The sequence below is a fragment of the Vanacampus margaritifer genome, chromosome 3 (assembly GCF_051991255.1).
Source record: "Vanacampus margaritifer isolate UIUO_Vmar chromosome 3, RoL_Vmar_1.0, whole genome shotgun sequence".
Lineage (NCBI taxonomy): Eukaryota > Metazoa > Chordata > Actinopteri > Syngnathiformes > Syngnathidae > Vanacampus > Vanacampus margaritifer.
The window spans coordinates 23338186-23351512 of record NC_135434.1 but is presented as its reverse complement, the minus strand read 5'-3'; the positions used below and the strand labels follow the sequence as shown (position 1 = coordinate 23351512).

At 40.0% G+C, this 13327-nt stretch overlaps 1 protein-coding gene across 8 annotated transcripts in view; it reads right to left on the bottom strand.

Moving 5' to 3' along the window:
* Positions 1 to 13327, bottom strand: part of cux2b (cut-like homeobox 2b) — a 128265-nt gene that overhangs the window by 41359 nt on the left and 73579 nt on the right. The window lies entirely within an intron of this gene.

Here is a 13327-nt window from a genome sequence, read left to right as displayed (position 1 = left end):
TCCAGTAGGATTTTTCAGCCTTGACCCTTACACACAGAGATTGTTCCAGATTCGCTGAATCTTTGGATGATGTTATGCACTGTAGATGATGATTACTTTTTTCGCTAGTAAACACCTTTCTGATTTTTTCCACTATCTTTCTGCGCAACATTGGAGGAATTGGTGATTCTCTACCCATCTTTGCTTCTGAGAGACACTGCCACTCCGAGAAGCTCTTTTTTTACTCCAATCAAGTTGCCAATGGACCTCATTAGTGGTGTTTTTTTTTAGAAGTGCAATTGACTTTTTCAGCCTCTTATTGCTACCTGTCCCAACTTTTTTTCTTTTTCTTTTACATTTTTTGGCACCATGAAATTTACAATCAAAATATTTTTTCCTTAAAATGATACATTTTCTCAGTTTAAACTTTTGACCTGTCATCTATGTTCTATTCTGAACAAAATGTTGAAATTTGGCACTTCCACATAATTGCATTCGGTTTTTATTCACAATTTGTATAGTGTTTTGGGAATTGGGTTTGTACTTAGTTAAAAGGAAAGCAGGAGGTACTTCTCAATATCTTCAATTCAAATTGCTCTTCACCTGTATATAGCAGTTGCCATTTCTGACTGTTGAGTCCAGCCCTTACACACTTCAATGGTATGATCACAATTAAAAAATAATAATTTCACAACGTCTGAAGATGTTATGGTGATGATGGTGTATTGAGACTGTTTAGTGGGGTCATAAATAAGGTGTGTGGAGAAAAAACAGGCATGTAGAGCCTTTGATTTACTGGAAATGTCTGCCGTCTTCCCTGGGGAGGCATAACGACTGCATCATGTTTAAAGAAATATCATAAAGATCAAGCAACCCACTCCTCCCCATCACTGCCACTAGGAGCAGCTCAAAGGAGTTCATGGAAAATGTAAAAGGCTGGCGCCCAATCAATACGCAGATGCAATAGTCTGTAGTCTCAACCAACTCCCTCCAACATTGTGTTGTTGTTTTGCTCGGCTTTACCTCCATTTCAATCTACTCTACCAACTGATCCCTTTCACACAAAGTGTTGGTGTGGCTGGTTTCTCCTCAAATATTAAAAAATTGTAAGGCGTTTTGTATGACATAATTATCAGAATGTAACTACAAGCCATTTACACATCCAGGATATCAAACTGTCCCGTTAGAAAGCAATAATGAGTGTGAATTAATTTGTTGTGCAATTGAGGCAGACAACAAGTGGAAAGTAGAAGCAACAAGCTCAACCCGATGATGATGATTTAGTTGTTTTCTCTCATTTTATCCCTTCTGGCTGATAACTGGCTAGTTTTACTCAGTAACTATTTTTTATTTTTTTACCCAGTGCCACTAGTAGTATCTTGAGGAGGTATTTGCAACCGACAGAAGGTGCTCAGATACTCAATTTTGCAAAGGAAACTACCGGAGCCTGACAGATTGACCTGGAGACCGTATACACTACTGAGCCATCTATAGATTGTTTTGGTCAGTCTACCATGCACTTTGAATTTTAATATGAATGTAGTCCTCAGTGGATGAATTGTTTGGGTGTTTACTGATTGTTATTACATTATTTCTCATTGTTACTCAAATAATAACACTATGTAATCAATGCATTTTTTCAAATGGATTTAATTATCAAGATCTGGGATGTGTAGTGTGAAAATTCCGTCACTATGGCTTGTGTCATGTCAGATTAACTAATTTTCTCCCCAAAACGTATAAAAACGTTCTATTTTAAATATTGCCATGGTCCCAAAAATGTATTTATATGTTTTTTAAAAAAATAATATTTTTTTTTAATGCTAGAGCATACAGAAGGCTTTGATGCAGCCTTTGACCTGAAGAGGACGGTTAAAGCAATGGTGGTTATTACAAAAAATGGCCAGCAGGTGTCAGCAGAGTATAAGAGCCAGGGTAATGTTGCAACAAGCTCCTTTTGACAGACAGTGTTTTCAAGAAGAATTTGAATAATGATGAAACTTAGCTATATTCTAATGTTAATTGCTGCAAAACGGAAACAAATACAAATGTACTTTTTTCTTATAAAAGAAGAGACTCTAATTTTTCTTTTGGTAGGTTCCATGTTTTTATAGCAATAGAACACAATATACTGTGGGCCTTGCGAAATCAGTTAAAATTCAGTAAAACAGTGGGGAGCAAAGGGGGTTGCTTCAGTGAAAATGGCTGGGAGTGAATGAGTTAAGTAATACAGTATTTAGGCCAAATACTATATATATATATATATATATATATATATATATATATATATATATATATATATATATATATATATACACACATACACACACACACCTAACAATATATATATATATACATACATACATACACACACACGTCGATACCAGGCCTTATTTATGATCAAGAACTCGAAATTTAAAGATTAGAAAATTTCCATTAGTTAATGCAATTTTAAGGAAATGTGCTATACGTATATGAAAAAAAAGGTCTTAAAAAATGTGTAGTCATGGTTTTGTTTGTTTCTAGGAAATTCTATGTATCAAAAGTACTAGTGGTATTGGTACTTCATATTGGTGACTACTCAAGAGTTGAGTACTCTCACTGGAATCAGTCTGGAAAAAAACTAGTATGGAACATCCCTAATTTTGACACCTGGGCAAAATGGCGCCAACAAGCCTTCACCAATCATCCACAAGTTAAGGACAAGGTTGCTTGATAGCCATGTGAGGAACCAACATCTTGACACTGCGATTCCCAAACGCATAAAAAAAACAAAGCCAAAGAAGACGTGAAGGCAACAACTAGACTCCAGGCCTTCCATCATCCTTTAACAAGAGAACACAGAGATTACCCCAGCAATCACACCATTAACCTGCCTGGAGAAGCAAGCAGACACATCAATCACACGCAGGCTTGGTGCATCACGCATCAGCACCTGCTATGCGTATGGACGCCCCACCCTTGCTATCATCAAAGCACTCCGAGAGGTGGTGCATAATATGGCTTGATCAGGGAGTCGTCGTCATCTCCGCGATAATCCACAGCGCCTGCCAAGAACATGGGATTCACAAAGCCACAAGTCTCACACTGGCAGACAGAAGCGCATACGCTTGTTGTAAAGAGAGCCGCGGCTCGAGGACCTCCGATATTGGCAAAACTCGTCTGCCATTTTGGCTACACGAGACAGCTCTGGCACTAGTTGGGGCTCAGAGCACATTCTGTGTTTTTCACCCGCTTTGTGATAAAGGATACGGCCACCAAGGGAATGGGCTTGGCCACAGTTTGAGTTTACAAGCAGGAGTGAAGCCTGGGGTAGAGCAGCAAGAGAGCGAGCCAAAGAAAACCTGTTAGCACTCCCCCATAACTCTTCACACTACCAAGTGGACAGTGTTGAAGCCCTTGGGACAAGGCTGCTGGGAAATACTATTATGAGCCTATGAGGATACCACCCGCAAATGAGTCTCCATGCGTTAATCTCCGTCTCCATGTCTGCGAACATACTACAGTAGCGTGCATTGAGCAGATCATGAGGAGGGATGAGATTGATCTCAAATTTAGAGGGGGTCTCATGAATGGCTGTATTCTAAGAGAATATCCCAGAAAGAGCACAAGTAATTATGCAGTCATCAATTACAGTTATCACAAATGATAATTACGCAATTATCACTTTAAATGGTCCCCCTCTGTGTTACCAGTTTGCCAACCCAGTGGCTTGTATGAGGCGGGTGTTGAGATGTTGCAGGTGATTATTGTGTGACTGTGACTGGAGTGTTCTCAAGGCCCTTGCCTATTATGCTTGGCTCATTTTTTAAAAGATTTCTTAGACAGGTACCGATGTGCTCTGCGTCAAAACGGGTGCAACTTCAATTCTGGAGCAAATCTTCTTTACCGTGTTTTGCGACCATGTGGCGCCTGGGCGTTACGGTGGGTCGAGCTGCCACGCCCCTGGCAGACCTTACAATTTGGTGACAGAAAGCAGATTGATTGAGGCGTAAACATGGGCAAAAAAATAATAATTGTGGCAGGTGGTGTCAATTTCCCTGGAGGTGATATATGGACACATTCCCACTACATTAGTGGGGAAAAACCATATGCTTGATTTTAGTCTAAGGGAAGGAATGTGGACACAAGGTAGCTGATAAAGAACACAACAAACCTGAAAAAGACAAGTTGCTGTTCACCAGAAAGACGTGATAAGTTAACAGAAAGTTTTCTGGTGGTTGTTTATAACGCAACATTTATCCAAGATCTACAACGTTCCAACAATAACGTTAATCCAACCGCTAACTAATGCTAGCTAATTTACTAGCTTGTAGCATGGAGTCATAATAGCCACTTGTTGATATACTGTAATCGCGTGTGAAGTTGTTTTTCATCAAAAAGATGACAACATTTTATGTGAAGTAGTTTTAGATTAGATGAAAATATCTGCTGATAAAAGAATGTAAAAGGTTAAATGATTGTCCTGACTAAAAACTAGACTAAAATTTTGACAGTTTTTGTTAACTAAAACTAGACGAATAAAATTAGGTTTTCTTGGAATAAAATAAACACTAAAATGCTCAATTTATCGCCGAGTAAAATGTTACTAAATAAAAACGGGATGACTAACTACGATAAAAAACTAACAAGTGTGATTGAAACTGGACTAAAACAGCCTAAATTTTAAAATGGCTGATAAAATTAACACGAGTGTTGGCTTGAATACGACGTAATGTAATATGCAATAGAATTACAGCAAGCATCTGGCAATTTGGTGCCAAAATTTAGACAACATTTTTGGCTCGCAAAAAAAAAAGTCTAATATGTGGCGCGCGTGGTGTAACGCAATTTTGATAGATTGGATTGAGGCCCAGGGAAGACAGATTTGGCGCTCCGCAGACGTGTGTGGCGTTTGTCATCATATTTCATTCCTAATATGACAACAGCATGGATCAATCCCTCAGAAACACTGTAAAAATGAATTCATCTATCAATCCATTTTCCAAACCGCTTAGGAATTACTATCTTAAAAATATTTTAAGTGCACGACCTCGCTTGACCACGAGGCGCAACTGGGGTTGGGAGGTTGGGGGCTGTTGTCACACACAGATGCACGATCCAGTTGCCCACATCGCATACACAGCCCACTACAACATCATCCGCAAGGAGAGATCTTGCGGTTACAAGTGTACAAATCTCACAATGGACCCCAACAAGTCCATTTCTGTTTCCACTTCCACCACCCTGATTTTTAATGGGAATGAGGGGAGCCGCTTCGACTGGCTGGGCGTCGGCTGCGTTCCATCCCACACCAGTGCAAAATGTCCTATTCTATCTGCGCAAGTCAAGCAAAATCCCAAAAGAAAGAAAACTCCACTGTGTTTAGGAGTAAGACTTCGCTTTGCGCTCGACTTGGAACAGAAATACAAACCTTAAGTGTAATTTTGCAGCATCTGTGGGTACATTCACACCTGTGCAGTGTGCACACAGACATACTTGTACATCCCAAGGTGAATGTGGCTGTTGTTACGTATAGAATGGGGACCGCAATTGTATAGTTCCACATTCCCCGAGGTCTCTAAATTACCTGTCATCTTCCCTATGATGCAAAGGTCAGTGCACAATCATAGGGAGTCCATCCTACTGTGGAGCTTACAGAGCGCCGTTCCAGCCCACAGGCTGACAGCATGTCACAACAGCCTTCGTCGCACTCCGTGCTTATTAGACAAAAACTGTGTGAAGTCCACTACTACCTCTTGTCAAAACATCTTAGCAAGACAATCAACTGGACCTTTGCGCTTGCATGTTAATGCCAGAGGCACAAAATAAGCTTTATCATGCAGAACCAATGTGAAGAAAAAATTTGTCTTTTTGCTGTCAACAATGTATCAAACCATCATGCAGTTTTGTTTGGGTTCTGCTTAGCTTTTACTTTTACGCCATTCACTGTGGTTCGAGATAATGCTTTGACAATGATTAGAACTAAATAAGAAAATATAGAACCCTCTGTAGTCCATTTTATTAACATTACAGGAACTCAAAGGAAGCATGAATGTCACCAAGCACAATAATACAGAATTGTCATAGACCTTTTATTTTCAAATGTCATTGCTCCATCATGATAAAATAAGACTTAACCCTAGCCCCTACCTCTAACTTATACTTTACATATAAGTAAAGACACATTTCTCATTGTGATAATACAACCAAAGGCATCAGAAAAAAAGTTATTTAAAAAAGCAAAAAATAAATAACTCATACATTTGATGGCTAAAAACGCATCAGCACTTCAGAATATTGTGTACAACGACTACTGTCGCCACTGGCTTTTGTTTGTATGACTGTAGGTTCAAAGGTGAATGATGAGATGGTGTGGAGTGACTGTAATGTAGGTGGAGGACAGTGGTAAACACTATTACAATATACAGTAGTCTAGATGGTGACAGAGCCATGTGTTCCACTGCACGCACACACTCGAACCTGAGAGCATACACACCCACACAATACACAGACTGTGTTTGAGGGGCAATTTAATCATGGTGACATGCATCTCGGAGCAGCAGTGGCAACATGGCGGTGGCTGTGCCCATCTCTGGGTGCAAAGTGAGTTGAGCAGTCAGCACACTGACACACATCTCGTCACCGCGTCAATTCAGATCAGCACTGCCTGCCAATCAAAGCCCCGCTCTCACAAATGGCTGATGCCACTTCCACTCAGTCACGAGAGAAATGGTCCCTCAGACAAACGGCAAAGCTGACCACGCCATTATTCCTTTGTAGAATAACACCAATCCACTCCAATGCAAACACATTGTGCCATGAAACCATGGCGGAATTTTATTTGCAATCTCTTGTGTCCTCAAAGCTCACTCCACTGTTTACATATTAGCGCCTCTCACCAGCGAATCGTAGAGTCAAGAAGAACAGAAGAGTGAGGACAGTGTTTCCTCTACATTCATTTAGCAGCAGCGGCCCGCCACTCCTTCGACGCTGGAGTGAAGCACGCAGCAGTACACCGGATGAAGAAAAAGACGACGTCAACAAATATCACTAGCCGCCTTGCATGGTTCGCACGGCGACTAACAAGAATAGTAATTGCTGCTCGCACTTGACATGTCCTTAAAGTATCTGTTGCGTCAAATACCATTGAATACCACATGACAATATTCAAAATTGCAACCAATTGCCCTCCGGACCTGAAGAGGGCAACCACACACCAAAATACAAAATCCCAGTGAGCACATTCAGCATGACCTCCCAACCTACAAAGGGCGAGCACACACAGACCCAGCTGGTGGAACCGGGAAACTCAGGAAAAGTGCTATAAAAAGGACCAATTTCACCTGCGCACCCCTGGGAAGCACATGGCCAGGAGTAACGCAATACATGTAACGCCGTTACGTAATCAGATTGCAAAAAAAAAAAAACTGTATTCCATTACAGTTACAGGAAAAAACATGTAATCAGATTACAGGTACATTTATTAAAAATGGGGATTACAATTTCAATGATGAGAGAGAGTGCAAAAGAGAGAGAGAGAGAGAGAGAGAGAGAGAGAAGGAAAGAGCGAGAGAGAGAGAAAGACAGAGCGAGAGAGAGCGCGTGCACGCCCGCGCAAGTGGGCCCGTTGCTACATGCCGGGGAGGTGAGAACAAACGAACTGACTAGTTGTGTCCTCCACACGCGGGCAGTTTGAAAAAGCTTCACGGTATGAACTACTATATAGCTAACCAGCTACAATATATCGTTCTATGGGCACAACCCAACAGAGACACTAACTGTTGGCTGGAACTAGAACAGAAGGATTGTAATAACCTCAGACTTCGAGATTTACTCTTTATTACAACATCGATTAAGCGACATAATTGTTTTAAAAACCCAATGATTTCCGCCACCTTGACTGCCTGGTGGAAGGCACTAGAAATTACAAAAGCCCAAGTGGAGCCCTGTGGGCTTTCTCCCCTATGGCATAACCCCGACTTTCAACTTAACAACCAACCGTTTTATTTAGGTGTGTGGGAGCAGAAAGGAATTACACATCTCCACCATCTCTTCTCAGATAATATGTTTATATCATATACATCCTTGCTCCAAAAATACAAAATAAAAAACGGAAATTTTTTACATTATCTACAAGTTAAAAATATGATAAAGAAAAAAATTGCAACACTTCGGGGTACGCTCCAACCGCCTGTTTTAGCTAAAGATATTAACAAGCTTTCTCCGACAACAACAAAAAAACTTTCAAAAATATATAAGTTACTTTCATATACTGATAAAATATCTTTACCCATCTCGAAATGGGAGACAGACTTGTCTATAGCACCGGAATCTGACTTTTGGATTCAAGTTTGTGAAAACGCATTTAAAATGACAAAACACAAATTTACAACTTATCCAATATAAAATTATTCACAGAACATACATTACTCAATATATGATGAAGAAAATGGGACTCTCAGACTCCGACATTTGTCTCCAATGTTTACAAAACACTACAGACACTTATGTTCATGCTTTATGGTTATGTACTCCGGTTATGTATTTCTGGACTAAAGTCTTAGAAAAACTTTCCGCTATTTTGGACTGTAGGATACCTTTATCTCCAAACTTGTGTTTGCTAGGTGACCTAACAACAACTGACTTACCACATAAACAATTTCAATCTACACTTGTAGCCCTTACTATCGCAAAAAAAACAATTCTTGTTAACTGGAAAAATAAACAAACTCTGAATATCGACCAATGGTCTAACCTCCTCATAAATCACATTTTAATGGAAAAAATATCTGCCTCAAATAAAAAACAAATATCAAAATTTATAGAAACATGGTCTACGTATATAGAATTTTTTAACCTAATTCTGGTTACTTAATTCTGTCTGTTAGCGAGAGCCACTACATCGTGATAACTTACATTGATGTTTCTGCATTTGGCAATTTATTATTATATTATATTATTAGTATGGGATTTTTTTTAATGGGCTTTAGGTGAACTGATGAATACACACACGCACGCACGCACACACAAAATATATATATATATATATATATATATATATATATATATATGTGTGTGTGTATATATATATTAAAAAATTAAAAAAAGAAAAGAAAAAAGAAAAATGAGAAAAAAAAACAATTTTTATTTTTATTTTTTATTTTTTTTTAAAAGGAGAGCAATGATGATGTCAAATCGAATGAACAATACTGAGCTCTCCTTAAAAAAAAAAAAAAACAATGAAAAAGCTTCACGGACGGGAGGAGGAAATGGTGATCAGAAAGTTTGAGCTAAGAGTCCAGCTGCATGCTATGCGCTGTAGCTTCTTGCTAGCTAGCCCGCTAGCCCGCTAGCCTACAACCATAATGTGAGTTACACCTTCCAAACAAATCTTCCTCCCACCAATTCACTATTTAAACATCATACACAACATCTATCTATCTATCTATCTATCTATCTATCTATGAGGCGTAGTTGCTTGCAGTGACAGTTCGAAAACAGCATATGGCCTTCAATAAATCAATAGCCTACATGCTTTTTAATTACACAAGGATTTTTGCTATTTGTAGGCTGCCCGGGTCCCTTTCACCCGCAAATAGCAGGGGCACATTGTATAGAATATATATTGTGGTGATATTTATTTTTATTTTGTCTTCATGAGCATACTCAATATTGGAGTAATCCAAAAATAATCCAGTTACATTACTTTAATATTATGTTACTTGGATTACGTTACTAACCATTTTTTAGCAGGTAATTTGTAACTGTAATGGATTACATTTTAAAAGTAACCCTCCGAACCGCACATGGCATTGAAATGTTTGCAAGTACCTGCTCCTGCAAACAAGCCAATACCACCACAGCTCTTGATGAATTGCAAGACGAAAATGATAGGAAAAGGACTTTGAGTTTGAATGTGTTCCTGTTGACTTGATTTCAAAACCCAATGATAATTTTGGTTTTGCTTATTTAAATTAATTAAACTGATTTGTTGAAATTAACACTTGAGATTGAAGTAGATTCTAAGTAGTTAAATAATTCAATTATTTGAGGTGATGAATGAGTGTTTTGTGTTAGGAACTATTTTCGTTGCCATTTACCCTTTACAACTTGTAAATCACGCACATTGTATATTAATGTCTATTCTTTATTTTGGGCAAAAATACTTTATACTTGATTTTTGATATACCTTTTCTGTTGACTTTAAATCACATTCAACCTTAGAGTTGTACTGCATTGGTAACTCCATCAAGCAAGCGTGGTTTATGGGTACACCTTTCAAAAGAAGAGGCTTCAGAAATGCTGTGATAGTCTTGCAATAAAAACTCAAACGCAGCAAAGTCACAGCAAAGTCAACAGCTAAGAAGAGACAAATGGAGGGAGTAAAACAAATCTTTCCCGAATGTCTTTGTAGTTGAAAAGACAAAAGTTGTCATTTTATTTGAGTGCAGACTTTCAAGTGTTTGATGCAGCAAATGACCTATACCTTGAGGAAAGTGCGTCTTTCATACATATCTCGCTTGGCAGGATGGGAAGAAATGAGGGCGGACTGAAACCGAGATAAAGGCACGAGCTGATGAGCTGAAAGAGAGTGTAGTGAAAAGTATAGTAATGAGAACACCTGCACTAGATTTCATAGCTGGGAGAAGCATTAAAAGGAGAAGTGTAGGTAAGGGCTAATTATAAAAATAAAGTGTCCCCGTTACCTCGGCACCGTACAACCCAAGTGAACAAACCTCCGACAGATGGGGTGTCATGGGTAACTGTGGCAGAGTGAGTCAAAGCCCTCTGGAGTGGTCGGACCCTGGCAAGCACAGATCCATATCTCACCCACAGACACATGTTGACACTGCTTCTCCAGCTCTTCCTCATACTAGTCAAGGTGAGACAGCATGACATGAGCAGGGAGGAAGATGGATAACTCTCTCCATCCTCCTTTCCTTACAAGCCTGGTGACTTTCCAGTGAAGCAATTATCATTGTGAATGCATAATGGACTAATTAATTACAGGTGTCAGTGCTGCCTTTGTTTCAGCGAGGAGGAACATCGTTCCAAAGATGCATACGCAAAACCGAATAGCACCAATGAATGATTCTTTAACTGCAACTAGAACACTAAGAATGGGGTGGGGGGGGGCGGGGGGTAGGTGGTCGACCCAGTCGGTTGGGTCAACCACAAATATTGGTCAACGCAAAAATGCATGCGACAAAGCTAATTTAAAAAAAACATATTTGCGGCACCTGCAAGTTGCCGGAACCAATATTTCATGTTTCCGCACGGACACTTATTGCTGACGGACTCCGACCGGCATTTACCACTACTAACCAAGATGCTTCGTAGGGTTTGTTTGTGGTCTCTGGACTGAAAAGGGATCAAATTAACATCGCTACATGTCTTATGTTTGTAACAAAACAATCTGCGTCAAAATCGCTAAATAACTAAAATAGTTCAAATTAATTTATTGGAGCCAAACAAATGTAAAATGGCGGCCCTACGTTAGTCAGCAACAGGAAGGCTGTCACGCCTCCCGATATGGTGGACTAAGGACTATTACTACGGCTTTTACGCCACCAAATGTGCAATAACAGAGCCAACTTGACCCAGTTGGCCACATTGCACTTAACAACAGACGCAAGGCAGTTTGTAAACGCGGACGCTGGCGGACCTCGGAAACGAGCTCACTTTACAATACCATTGGCTAAGTTAGCATCCGCTAGTAGCATTATCAAGTACAAAGCTACAATAGTGAGTACTCATGACGTTTATGGATTTAAAATGGGATGGAATCAAAGAAAAACACCACGGTGAAAACCTTTCTGTGCGGTGAGTATGATGCATCAATGGCCATTGTAGGCTTCGCCAACTCAATATTTTTGAACGAGACAAGCGAATAAGTCAGGCTTAGTAAACATATAATGAAAATAAAGCACTATTTAAGTGCACTCCATTTACCATTTAAGTGATTTTCAGGAAAAGTATAATAAGTAAGTGATTCGAGTTTATTCAGGGCTAATGCTAATCGTTTAGCATAGGCTAATTTTGTTGGTGTTTGCGTGCAGAAGATAAGGAACAATGAGTATTTATATCCACTAAATTCAACTTGCATTCAACCTTAGTGGACTTAAAAATAAATAAATAATATAAAATGATAAATATTTAAAATAAATAATATAAAATGATAAAAATTTAAAATAAATAAGTCATTTTTGTATTATTATTTTTTGTTTGGTGGGGCAGGGCAATTAGTCGATTAATCGATGGCATAATCGATAGGTAATCGATTTTGTAAAAAGACGTCAGTGACAGCACTATTAAGAACACAGCTGCGAACTGAGCACAGCGGAGACAACGTGTCTGCCAAACAATCGCCGTCTTATGCTGAGAGACGAGGCAAAAGTAATGAGGTCAATAATTCCTTGATAAATATGTTATTGTCGATTGTGGTGCTCTCAGTCAAGTCTGGTTTTGGATCACACATCACAGCCCAGAACGTCTCCGGTGGCAGCAGCATCAACAACGGCAAACTTTCCTGACGCGGCCTCACTGACAAACACGGCGTATCATTTGTCCTGTCAGATTTGCCGATTTTCATTCATTGCCGAGCGGGAGAGCCGGAAACAATTGCCAAGGCGAAAGGGAAAAAAAGACCTGCGAAGGAGGCGAGTGACTGATGAGCTAACCAGGGAGGAGAGACAGCAGATATTCCCGTTATTCTCCCCGCAGTAAAACACAAGCATGCATTGTGGAGGGTCCGATACAACATTGCATTAGGAGCGTATGCTTGAGTGTGTCTTTCTGTTTGAGGGGGAAGGGGGAGCGAGCGGGGCTCATGGCGGTAGGCTGATAATCCCTCCACGCCTCCAGGCAGTGGGGGCTCATTGTAGAGTACATTGAGTCTAATAAGAGCGGGCGCCACAGTCGTACGCGGCTCTGCCTGCTCCAACTGTGAGGAGACTTTTACATAATTAATGACTGTTGATGTTTTCCAGGTAGTCGCCCGGCAAATTCACTCCGGAGTCGGCTGCCACCGTCACGGGCTCCAAGGAGAATGAGCGACACAGGAACAGACATCTTACATTTCAAACATGAATAAGGCAATTTTGTACGCTGTCCTCAGACATTACCGAGAGGGGGGTTCAGGGCCAATGATTTCACTCGCGTTAGAAAAATGCTCAGAAAGAGCTTTTCGGTGTCTTGGAGTCTACAGAGGCTTTGCGCTTGATGCCAGTTAAAACGGCTTCTTTAATGCTTTTTTAGGATTCTGTATGTTGTTCGAGACACAAAGACCGAAGCGCCACGTCTTTTCAAGATAACAGCTGACGGCTCCAGAAGATCATTCATGTCTGCATGAATCAAAATGTCGATC